Genomic DNA, 13,097 nt, shown 5'->3' with positions numbered 1-13,097 from the left:
GTCCACGGATTAAAGTCAGTTTGGTTTAAAGAGACCCCAAATAAGAGAGGACTAAAGGAAGCCATACGTGGAAGCTAGAATGAAAGAGAACTAATCTTACAAAGCATTATGGGTCCGAGTCTTCCGTGAGCTGTGTAAATACCGTAGAAAGGAATCAGCTTGGCAGATTACAAGGAACTCGGTATACTTTGAGCAAATTTAGAAATTTTCAACTTAAATCCTTGATGGCTTTGCTTTTTGATAACAGTGGTCATGATTTCCTAGCACCTGATGGTGTCTACCAGTAGGTAACACAACTGAGTCTCCCTGCTTATGTTGTGCGTACTATGACCTGCACTTCTTTCTCCACCTATAAAACACGTATTCATCTTTCAGGATTTAAATAAACAAACTGCCTTTTCTTTTGTGAAGACTTCCCAGCTCCTATAGACAAGTCATTGAATCTTCCTTTATGGTCCAATATACTCTGCCCCCCCCAAAAAAAAATCCATATTGTAGCAAACATGATATTAAATTCTCATTTTCCCTATACTGTAAGCTTCTCAGGGAAAGGGGCTGTGTCTTATTTCTACTTGTGTTCCCACCGCAGTTCCTAGCATGCAGCGGAAACCGGTTGAATATTTGTTAACTGACTAAATACATGAACAAATCAATCCAAGCATCCATACTAGAATTTTCATTTTTTGATGGGCCTCAATGGTAAGATGTTCGCATTTCATCTATTAAAGAAATATGCAATATATATATAGGGTCCGATTTTACGTGTCGAGGGAGCAGACATTTCCGTCTGTGACAGAAACTGAAGACAGAGTGTTTTGGTCACAAACTCTTGGACATTTGTCCATGGCTGTAGGAAACTCATGATGGCATCCATATAGAAATTCCCAATTGACTACGTTTGTTTGTCATGGGAATTGAGAAGGCACTAGGGGGCATGTCTCCTTCAAGTCCTTGGTGCCAGAGTGTGACATCAGCTTTGTCCTGTGTAAAGGCCCCACACTGGTCCCAGTCATGGGCGTTGGTTGGAGAAACATTGCACTTGACATGGCGCTTGCCACAGTTGGGTGCTGGGGTTGGCATTGCAGCTGGCATCACAGAGGAAAGAGCACACAGAGAATAGCCTCTCTCCAGGTGTCCCTCTGGATTTCTGGGAGGAGGTAAAGACACTCCCCTCACTCCAGGTGCAAACTTAGCGACCCTCTACCTTCAAGTGGCTTCCTGGGACCCATCCTTTCATTTCCCTTCCCTTTTGCTTTGCTTTGGATTCCTCTTCTGCCCTGAAGGAGAGCTCATGGCGTTCTACGTGGCCGAGTGTGAATAAGTGCCTCATTCTATTCCCTCTGCAGAAACTCAACCGACTGCTCTCACTGGCCCTCCCTGCATGCAACATTCAGAGCAGAAGCATCTGAGAGGCACATTTCTTTCACTAAGCCCCCAGGAGGACAAACCCAGCAAGGACACATTGGATTTATCTGAGTTTAACAGTATTAGTCAGAGAGAAGCCCGCGTGTGCAAAAGAAATTGGCAATTTGGGATAACTAGCAACAGAGTCCTAGTATCAGTCATGTCTGTGGAAGGCTACCATGGTGACCTCCTTGTTAACAAGTCGGGGACTTAACAGGTCTTCTCAGCCAGGCAATTGAGGAGATTTATTTTCTTAGACTGAAATGCCTAGTGAATTCAGTGAAAGCAATTAGACTTGCTCTGTACAGAAATGGAAATTTTTCCTTTCCCATGATTATCAAACAGAGAAATCACAGCTTATTTGTTTGCGCTGTTTCCAGAACAGCTATGAGAAAGGCGGAGGGAAAAGGACTGAATTTTTTCTGGCACAAAAAAAAAAAAAAAAAGGCCACATTTGTCTTTATATGTACAGAGGAGGCAGGGGAGCGGGAGAGGGAGAACGAGAGAGCTACATGCTTTGGAGAGTGGGGTGAGGTTGGGCTCCCTTCTCGAGGTTGGACAGTCGAGGCAGTGCTTGAGTCTAGAACATCACTGCTGTTCCCCAGGTGCTGCTGAATGCATTCATCTTGGCAAAGGATCAAGAATTTCTCCCCAACCTGTAATTAACCAGCATAATTGCCTGTGTTTTCCAAAATGAAAATGTTCTTAAAACCCAATCTATATATTTTAGCCTTTTTAATCTTCTGTAGAAAAAAAAAATAGTATGTGAGCAAAGTCACCGCTTCCTCAAGAATGAAGACTAACCTGAATTTAGTTATAAGGAACGGGGAGTCTTCAGAACAGTAAAGGGAGGGTCATAGGTTTTGCTTCCTATTGCACTTAGTTTTGGAGGATTTTTGTTTCCACTGCAGCTGCCTAGAGTTACCCCCTCTTTATAAAGTGATTTTCACATTTCTCATCTACCATGTGCTTTAAATTGTAATGATGCTTATTGACATGGAAGGGCCTGATTTTCTGCTTTTCACTCATGTCATCCTCTCTTTTTCCACGGCTAGAAACCCCCGTCTCTTGCGGTATGTGGCCTTCAGAGGGTGGAAGCAGGTCCTTTACTATGAGACTCAGTGTCAGTCCTGAGTACCTGCTTTCCAGGTGGAGACTGTGGGCCTTGCTTGTGGGCCTACTCTGGGGCAAACAAAGAGGCAGATAGTGCAGAACTCTGCTTTCTCATTGGGCAGAGAACAACACTCAGAAAATACATATTTTAGAACACATCTGAAGCCTAATGGAATTTCTGTAAAGGGAAAGAATGGGTGTAAGCCCTGAATGGGGGGTTCTGGTGGAGCAGCACTAAGGCCCCTTTCTGTGTGGCAGCTTGCAACCAAGCAGCAGATGGCTGCATGCAGTCCTACTGCGCTTTGGCTACCTGTTGAGTAGAAGCGATGAACTACATTGAAAATGTGGGCAGACGTGTTTTCTCAAGACTTACTCTCTCCTAATCACCTTTGCAGGTAATGCACAAAACTGAGGCTTTTCTTGCTTCTCAAGACTTGTGTGTCCTGGAAAGGCTGGGACTGTAGTGGGTGACTGATGAGTCCACCTGGAAAAAGTCTCAGTACACCCGGCATGATGGTGACATTGTCCCTTTAGCAACATTGAGGTGCTCTTCCAGAAAGCCAACTACTTCTTCAGAGATTCTCTTTAAAAAAAAAATGATTCTAGTATAGTTATATACTAGAATATTATATTCGTTCCAGGTATACAATATAGTAATCCAGTTCTATATACTACTCAGTGCTCATCACGATAAACGTACTTTTAATCCCCATCACCTATCACCTATTTCACCCATCCCCCCCACACGCCTCCCCTCTGGGAACCATCAGTTTGTTCTCTATAGTTAAGAGTCTGTTTTTTGGTTTGTCCCTTTTTTTCTTCATGGACAGTTTTGTTTTTTGAATTCCACATATGAGTAAAATCATGTGGTATTTGCCTTCCTCTGACTTATTTCACGTAGCATTATGCTCTCTAGCTCTATCCATGTCATTGCAAGTGGCAAGATTTCATTCTTTTTTTATGGCTGAATAATACTACATTGGGTATATACCTCTTCTTCTTTACCCATTCATCTATCAATGACACTTGGATTACTTCCATAATTTGTCTATTGTAAATAATGCTGCAATAAACATAGGGGTGCATGTATCCCTTTGATTTAATGTTTTTGTATCCTTTGGGTAAATATTCAGTTGTAAGATTACTGGGTCATATGGTAATACTATTTTTAATTTTTAGAGGAACCTTCATACTGTTTTCCACAGTGGCTGCACCAATTTGCATTTGTAGCAACAGTGCATAAGGGCTCCTTTTTCTTTACATCCTCACCAGCACTTGTTGTAGCTTATGTTTCTGATTTTAGCAATTCTGGCAAGTGTGAGGTGATATCTCATTGTGGTTTGGATTTGCATTTCCCTGATGATAGCAATGTTGAGCAGAGGTTCTCTATTTTTTATATTAACTTTCAGTTCCCGTAGGAACACCTGAACAAAATGTTTCTTGAAAGGAATAAAATCAAGGACCAATATTTGGATTGAGTGTGGATAGTGGGAGAGGGAAGAAAATATTTTAATACTTCTAACTATGAATTTAGTCTTCTTCATGCTTCTCTTTTAGGCCAAATCATTTTGAGTAATAAAGGTCCTTTGTTGGGTTGCAGATGGAAGGAAGCCAGCCGGTGTCCAATTCCAGGTCTTTTCTCACCTTGCCCTTTATTCGAATAGCTCTGACCAGTGTCTAGATTCATTCTTTGAGCTCCGTAATAAATGTTCACTTAAGATTTACTACATGCAAGGCACTGTATTAGATGCTGGTGATGCAGAGATAAATAGCTTGCAGGCCGGAGGAGCTCTTGGTTGGGTGTGGAGGCAGGCCTGCCTACGGTAGCTCTAGCACTGCACCCCTGAGAGTGGTCCTCAGGGAGCTCGGAGGAGGGAGCCTCTCAGTGAGAAAAGAGTGGGGGAGAGTTCTCATGTGGGAACCTGCTTGGGCTGAGCTACCAGGATGAATATTCACCAGGCAGATAATGAGATGAGACACTCCCAGACAGGGAGACAGAAGTAGACAGACTAGAGAATGGAGAGGGAGCTGAAAGTACAGACAATGAGATAAACTGAGAATCTGGGAAGACAGCCTTTTTCAAGCATCTTTGAAGTACCTTTCCAATCATCTTTGCGTGTAGTGTACAAGACCAAGACGCATCCTTCAGTTACCTTTGACCCAAGGAAGGTGGGTTCTAGATGCCATTTGGCCTTGGTGTGACACTAAGGAGTTTGGGTTCCTTCTAAGGATTTGATAGGGGGTGTTGGAGCATGTAGAGTAAAATCACATGTCCATATTTTCATTTTGGATTGTGTTAAGTTATAAATGAGTGAACTTAAACTGCCTTATGCTCAAAGAGAATTTTTCCCCTCTCTCATAAGTGGGAGATCTGGGGTAGGGAGGGTTTCTGGCTTTAGGTACAGTGAAATCCAGGGGTGAAAGTGTTGTTATCAGGGCCCTGTCTCTCTGTGCCTTTCTCTCCACAAGCCTCTGTCATTTCTCCTCTTGATTATCTTTGAGCGCCTCTTTTACACAAATTGACTTGATTCTTAGGAGCCTTCTTCACATGTTAACAAAGATGGATGCGGGTATCTTTAGATATTTTATATATATACATAGAGTAGCAATATAGGGGATGAACCCCAGGCAGACGTCCTGGGGACTTCTCTGGCTTGGTTGACCACAAGCCCATTCCTAAACCAATCTTTGTAGCTAAGGAGATATATAATCCATCTGGGTCTGGGTCAGATGCCATTCCCTTTACAGGCATTGGGGGAATTAACCTGTAATTCCCTAAACTACTTGGAATGGGCTTCCCATTTGGCATAGGAATCTGTGAGCTACAGAAAAAAAAAAGGCAGTAGGAAAGTAGCAGAAATTCTACTAACTGCATTCTGCTAGAATATAGAGGAAGAATGGAAAAGAAAACAGGGAAGAGAATAAAATTGAAATACTCTTTCTTCTAGGTGTTTCTGAATGACTTCGATTTTATTTAAATAATTAAATATGCCAAACTACCTTTCTCTCACCAACCACCCCTGCTTTTTTTTTAAGCTGCTAAACAAAAGGGGATTAAAAGTTCAAGTGAACTTCAGTGGAAATAGTGTGTAAATTGACACAGTGTACCACACACACAAATAGGATTAACCTGGTGCAGCTTCCTGCAGCATGTGTTACACATGAATTCAGACAACACATTGGCTTGATATGAAAACAGATGAATATATTATAGAGCAGAATGTAATGGACAGTGTAAAGAAAAGGAAACATGAGGTATCAATGTAATGTAGACTTCCTACTTTGTGTTGGATCTCAGTCCCCCTTGGGTAGGCATTTTTTCCTCTGCAGTTGGGTTAGTTAAGAAGAGAAGATTGAGAAGTCCTGGGCTCCACCTTCCTGGATTCAGGAAAGCCACACACAATGAAGTCCTCATGCAAATGACGTGTCAGGAGACTATGTCTGGGAATTGGGTAATGCCCATGGAATTTTGACACCTCAACAGCAGGGTTTAGGGGGTGGGAGGTGGAGGAGACAGGGGTGTTGATGGGAGAGGGAAGGCGGAGGGTGGGGGGTGAGTCCTGTAATTCTTGCCTGAATGCTTGGCTTTCTTTTTATAAGATCACTGGCTGCACTTGAAATCTGTTGTTCACACAGCTTTACCAAAGTCAGATACTTTTTCTCCTTGTCTGTGTTGTTGTTTTATGAGCTGCTCAACTCTATTTTCAGTAGCATTCAAGTTAATGGTACCATGACTTATATTAAAAGGGAGATTAAAAATTCTCAACAACCTGGTGACCTTAAGCCTTCCAAATCCTAGGCTAGGCACATTATCTTTCTTTTCTCCTGCAAGGACTGGGGAAAGTTCCAGAAAGTTCCTCGCCCGACAGAATGGGTTACTGCTGTCCTGCACACTTTGTTAAGCTTTACAGTGAACATTGGCAGATCAAGTTACAGCATAGGACTTACAGGTCAATTATGCCATGATTTTAGGAGGAAGGGAGAGTGGCCGAGAGGTTAAAAAAAAAACAAAAACAAAACAAAACCAAAGCCTTAGCTTTTAAAGACTTATGAAATTGTAGTTCCTTTGTGACATTTGATCGATCACTTTTCTTAATTTCCATTCTGATAACGATCTCCCTAGCCTTTTCCTAAGAAACTCCTTTCATGGCAGAAACACTGTCCCGTGTATGCCTGAGAGACACAGGGCCAGTCATACAGGGTGGGGGACAATGGAAGGTGTCCCTGTCTCTTTGAGTTGATTTGTTAATGTTTTCTCGGGCTTTCTGAAGTCCAGGTATCTGCAGAAGTTATGATTTTAGGATATAAAAATATTATAATCACAGCTAGGCATGGAACCAGCTTCAGAGAGAGAGAGAGAGAGAGAGAGAGAGACTGAGTCAGACATTTGGAGGATGAGAACCAAGTTAGTGAAATATGAAAATTAGAAACAGAGAAGCCCAAATGGCCCCATGCATTCATGAATGTCCCGAGGAGGAAACATCTGTGCTTGTCTGCTTCTTGGCTTACAAACTGAATCCAGGCGTATTTTCATCACAGTGGTTGCATTTGAATAGGAGTGAAGGTCACCAGGATTAAGGGTTTTGACCTGTCAATGTAATGGGGTTTGGGTTGGCGTCTTTATTTTTGGTCTGTAAAGTCTTTTGTTAGATGCAAGGTTGATCTCCCCCTGAGAAGGCCTTGAGTGGTGGTGGATCAGCTCCGTGTTTCCAGGGAGTCCCTCCTCCTGCTCTGACTGCCGCCGTCCTGTCGGGACTGGAGCCGAAGCCCTCCCTCCTCCCTCTGAGGCTGCGATGCAGGATGCCCTCCAGTGCTGGGTGGGTAGCCTAAGGGCATGCTCTCTTGGGGTCCAGCTAATGGACCCCTTGTCTATCCCTGGGTTTTGACCATTTACTACTTAGCCTCCTAGCATTTCCCCAAACAGCATAGTATATACGTAAATGCCCTGGAAGCGTTCTCTCCTGCTTGTTAATTATATGCAGTTGATTATGATTATTTTGCCTTGAATCCGTTGTCAGGAGATATTCTATCCAGGTAGTTTCCTCAAATGTTGGACCTTGTGCAGTTTTCAAAATGCTCCCTACTGGAAATTGGAAAGACACTATGGCCAGTTTTGAAAGTGCGCACCCCCGTAACCCTGCTGTCGAGTCTGGCCTTCTGGCCTCTTTCTCCCAGCACCTTCTTCCTGCTTCTCTACTTGGAATAACCTCTTGTCCAGTTCTTTGGAAAGGGGAAGAAAACCCTTGTCCCTCAGGAGAGCCCTGCACAGTTGTAGCTGTGAAGCCACGTTCCCATATCACTGTGGGATATTCAGCAGTGCCCAGCTTCTCCTCTGTTCCTGTCTTCTACTCATCTAGCACGTGCTCTGGCTCTGTTCCATTGCAGGTTTTCACGTTGGCTCATCCTTCCCTTGCTTGCTGGCCCTCTGCCTAGTCAGAGGCAGCCTACTCTTCTGGCTTTCTAGAGAATTTTGGGGGATGTCCCTACTTAGAATTGTTGCAGCCATGCCCGCCTCCTCCTCCATGCAGGCCCTGTGGCTACTGCTTGACCCAGGACATGTGGGTACATGTCCTACTTTATATTTAAAAACCTCAGGATCTGAAGTCTTATGAGAGCCCAGTTCTGTCTCCTGGCTACCATGGGTCATTGGTATCCAGCACCAAGTATTACAGCCCCTCAAGTCAGTGGGCAGTAGTTGAATGGAAGTATTGGTAGAGTAGTTTATAGACGAGGGGCAGGTTGTGCGTGATGCGATGAGTACCATTGTATTCATACGTCCACGCTCGTTTGGAGATAGTCATCAACGATGACGACCTTTAGCTGCTGAGCACATACACCATCTTAGTGCTTTAACTGCTGTAGGTGCATTCTCTCGAACATTCACAACAAGCCTGTATGGCAAGCATTAATATTCCCATTTTACAGATGAAAGAGTTGAGACACTTACCCAAGGTGAGTGGAAGAATCAGTGTCCTTATGCAGGTGCATCGGATTTCAAAGCCAAAGCTTTCCGTTACGCTGTACTGCTACGTGTTGACAAAGAAAGAATCCTGGAGTGATCCTTAGTAATCCATCTCAAGAGCCTTCTCTTGAATGTGACACCACATTTGTTTGTTGATTGATTGATTCCTTTTTTTTTTTTTTTTTTTTGCTATGTGTCAGGCACTAGAATGGACTCCAGAGTTTTAAAGGTGAGTTAAGCTTAACCTTGTCCCTGAGGATCCCATAGTTTAGTGGGGGAACCTCTTGCTCAATGCCACTGATTTAGCGTCTGGTATATAGAAACTGTCTTTGAGCTTTCTCTTGTTTCAAACCATTTTTTCCCCTTGATTATGAAAAGAAAAAAAAAGTTCTTGCCCTGAAGTAACTTAATTTAGGGGATGGCATAGACTATTATGGAAATTTGGAGGTTTGTATGGGGCTTTAAAAATTAATCTTGTTACTGGAGCTGTCACTGGCTTTCTGCGTTGAAGTCAGATTCCATAAAAGGAGCTAAGACAGCATATGTTTTATATTTACATGCTCCCTCACAACCTCTAAAATACTTCCCAGGTACGTTGATTTGATTGATCCTTATAAGGGCAGATTTTTGATCCGTGATTCACAGAAGTGATTCTCAGACACCGCTCGCAGTGTGTGATCAGCCCAGTGTCACCCTAGGTTCTCTGCCTGCAACATACCACTATTCAATGGGAGGAAGAGGTTTGCTGGGAGAAAGCTTCAGGAAGGAGAGAAGGTCTGTCAACTGGAGGGAGATGCGATTGGAAATATTCTGCCTCATTTGGGGGGAAGTAGAGAACAAGGAACGTGCATTTAGCAGGACAGCAACTGGAGTGAGCCAGCAGTTTGACAATGGTCAAGTCATTGAGCAGAGCGAAGCCCCGGGAGCAGGGGGTCAGCTCTGGCTGCCGTCACGGAATACTAGGGACGGGGTGGCTTAAATGACAGAAAAGAAATGTATTTCTCCAAGTCAGGGCACAGTGTGTGAGTGTGTGATGTGGGCTCAAGGGGCACAATCAACGTGGTCGTGGTCGTTTGCACTGAATGAAGTAAGTGGAAGGTAAGATTTCTGCAAACTTCAGTCTTTCCTTCAACGTCTTGGCAACGCAGTGCTTCTAGGTGCCCGGAGGAAGAGGGAATAATGATGGCACAGCAGTGAGTGTTATTTGCACTGATACAAGCAGAGGCTGCCATACAGAGAAGTTATGTCTCTCTCTCTCTCTCTTTTCTTTCTTTCAGCCATACAAAAGTCTTGAGTACCTATTATTTTGAAGTCCTTTAGATCCAAATTTGACCCCCTGGGAAGGTTCTCTGTCAATGAAAGGATATCACTGTATGGAGGACCCCACTAGAAAATAGGATCCTTGCACACTGGCTCAAGTGCATGATGAAAAGTGTATGACCTTGTGTTCTTTCCCTATTCCTACCGCAATCAGGTATAGCTTTGCGTAAGTCTTTCCTTCCTTCCCAAGTTAGGATGATTCACTGATGACTATAAAGCCCTTTTCCATGGTAATTATAATCAGAGTTCTGAGCACATTTATGCATCTATATAGCTTTTCAGTTTTGTACTTAAGTGGGTGCCATCCGAAGTATTTTGAGGTCTGATTTAGCTCTACGAGTTTCCAGTGAAAACCCATTCTTGTGTTTCTAGCACTTTCAGCAGCAAGGTAACGGAGCTGATCTGGTCGTAAATGACTATGGTGAGCGGATGACTTCAAAGCTCTTCTCTGTGTGAAGATAGTGTTATTTCCTCCTCCCAACCATAGAAGCATCCATTTTCAAAATAATGAGCCTCATACTTGCTCTTTCTAGGATATTAGATGGTACTAAATAGCCAGTTTATCAAGAATTCAGGCTCACTGAGTTAGCAGGCATAGGGGTTTTCCAGCCTCTAATGGGGGGGGGTGGTGGCAGGGAGGCCTCACCAGGAAAGGGGTAGAGCCAAGTGTGGTCGCCTTTGCCTCGTGTGGGCAACTGGCAGGCTGCAGAGCCAGGGGTGCGGCAGGGAGCTTTTTGGGCACAGCATTACTTAAACATCAGAGGGTATTATGCGCAAATCTGAGCAAGATTAAGGGATCCAGGTTGCACTGTACAGCGAGGGAGGATGAGATTGGCTTTCCCCAGCTAGAAAGACTGGATACATTTTAAGAAGTATTTTAACCGCAGGGATTTCTAAATTCTCCTGGAATCTGTTACCATCCATTAACTCCCAGGGCTCTGAAGCCCTGACTGTTGGAGATATGGCAGGATCAGGGTGATTTGCCAGCCTTTGCGGTGGGGTTTGGATACTAAGGCGCCAAGCGAGACTGGAAAGGCTCCTGCAGACCTGATGACGGAGGTAGGGAGATCACCCAGAGCCTGCCTGCAAATCAGGTGGCTTGACAGCCTCGAATAAGAAGTGCAGTGATCAGCTACGCTGTCCCGTTTCTAGCAGGACGACAAGAGTACTTACGAGAGCCTCAGGTTGGAAATGCTGTTGCTTCAACTCTTAATTCATGATGATGTCATCTCCCGCCGTACAGCTGTGTGGAGGACAACAGCTGATAACGCCTTTTTCCGCTGCATGAAGGTGATTTTAGAGTCATCAGCGATTCTGTGAGCTTCCCTTCACTTGGGCTATGCTTTTGCTACAGCTAGACAAGAGTTGTCAGAGGGCGACCTCTGCACTCCTGGAAATAATGATAGCAGTGATCATGATTGGGTGTGATAGGCATGTGCTATGGGCTTTCATCCTCCGCCTTATTAAAACTTCACACACAAAAATACGAAGACCCTCTGACTTGACATCCACTTGAAATACATTTTAAAACTAAATTTATACCATGAATGTGTCCTTCACAATCTGAACTTTTTTTTAAGATGAAACTTATTTTTTACTGATTATATAAAGGAAAAATCACCTGAAATCCATGCTTCTGTGATAACCACAAATAACATTTGGGTGCCCCCCTTTCATCTCTCTCTCTCTCTCTTTCTGTGTATCTCTTCCTCTACACAAGCACACTGGTGTATGTGTCTGTGTGCAAATAATTCTTCATAAATTAGATCCTCTTAAACATTCGTGCACTGAAAAATTACATTGTTTTTTCTGCCTCCCTTCGCATCGATGCCCCCACTCTACCACCGATCATGTTGAACAACCTAGTTTCTGCATCTGTGTATCTCCGCATTTCTCTCCGTGTGTTATATAGACATTTACAAATATATACATTTATGTTTTGTTTTGTACAAAGAGACATCCTTCAAAGCAGCATTAGTCATGTGATCAGGATCCAGCATATTCACAATCCTAAATAGTGAACAAGACATTCCAAAAATAGAGGGGTTACTGTAATATACTCTGAATCTTACTTCCCTTACTGACCAGTACTTCAGGGACTTCCATTGTTGAGATGGCATATATCTCACTCATTCTCTTCAGTGACTTCATAGTAAGATGGGGGCAGGGCTTCCACCTAATTCTTATTTTCTGTTTGCATGATATCCTATTGTGAGATGCTCTCTCCACAGTGGATCACAATACTCACTCTGTCATATAGAAGCTTCTATTCTAAGAATAGTACCAATGATCGAGGGCAGGGGGCTACTCCAGAAATGATACTGGGATTCATTTCTGGGCTTTTGAGTCTGTTCTGTTATTCATTTCCATGCCATGTCTTTGCTTTTTTGGTTAAATTTTATTTATTTATTCAAAAGTGAGAGAGAGGAAAAAAAGAGAGGGAGGGTCAGAGGGAGAAGCAGGGAGCCCTACTCGGGGCTGAATTGCAGGACCTGAGATCATGACCTGACCTGAAGGCCACCCAGGTGTCCCCTCCATACCAAGTTTTGATTTTAATGGATTGAAGTCTGGTATGGCCCTTCCTCATTATTCTTTCTCAAAAATTTATTGCCAATTTCTGAACGTTTAATGTTACCTAAACAGATATGATAACCACTTAAAAAATTTGGGATTCTAATTGACATTGCATTAAATGAATATATGAATTTTTAATTTATATACATATTTCTAATCTTTTTTTGCCTTTTTAAAAAAATTATTCACGAGAGACACAGAGAGAGAAAGAAACGCAGAGGCACAGGCAGAGGGAGAAGCAGGCTCCATGCAGGAAGCCCAAAGTGGGACTTGATCCCGGGACTCCAGGATCATGCCCTGGGCTGAAGGCAGCGCTAAACCGCTAAGCCACCCAGGCTGCCCTTTTTTTGCCTTTTTGATGCTATTATAATGCTATTATATTTTCCTTGCAAATGTGGAGAAAAGCTCTAAACTTCTAGCTGTCTGATCAAACTCCTTCCTTGATTCTAGTAGTTTTCATTTTTGAACCAGAAATTCATTGGTTGGAATTTCTGGGTATATAAACATCATTGACAAAAAAGGAAAATTTTATCTCCCCCCTACTCTATTTATACTATTTTCTTTTTTTCTGTGCGCTGTTGAATTGTAATGATAATAGCAGGTATCCCATTTTATTCCTGACATTGTTTAGAATGGTGTTTGCAGTTGATTTTCAATAAATAGTTATTTTCATATTCAAGGAGTTTCTCTCTATTTATATTTTACTTTGAGTCTTATTAATACT

At 43.0% G+C, this 13,097-nt stretch overlaps 1 protein-coding gene across 5 annotated transcripts in view; it reads left to right on the top strand.

The window, feature by feature from the left end:
* Nucleotides 1-13,097, top strand: part of LOC129514597 (ly6/PLAUR domain-containing protein 6) — a 121,241-nt gene that overhangs the window by 51,371 nt on the left and 56,773 nt on the right. The window lies entirely within an intron of this gene.

Source organism: Nyctereutes procyonoides, unplaced genomic scaffold, assembly GCF_905146905.1.
Source record: "Nyctereutes procyonoides isolate TBG_1078 unplaced genomic scaffold, NYPRO_anot_genome, whole genome shotgun sequence".
NCBI lineage: Eukaryota > Metazoa > Chordata > Mammalia > Carnivora > Canidae > Nyctereutes > Nyctereutes procyonoides.
This window is presented reverse-complemented; position numbering and strand designations above follow the sequence as displayed.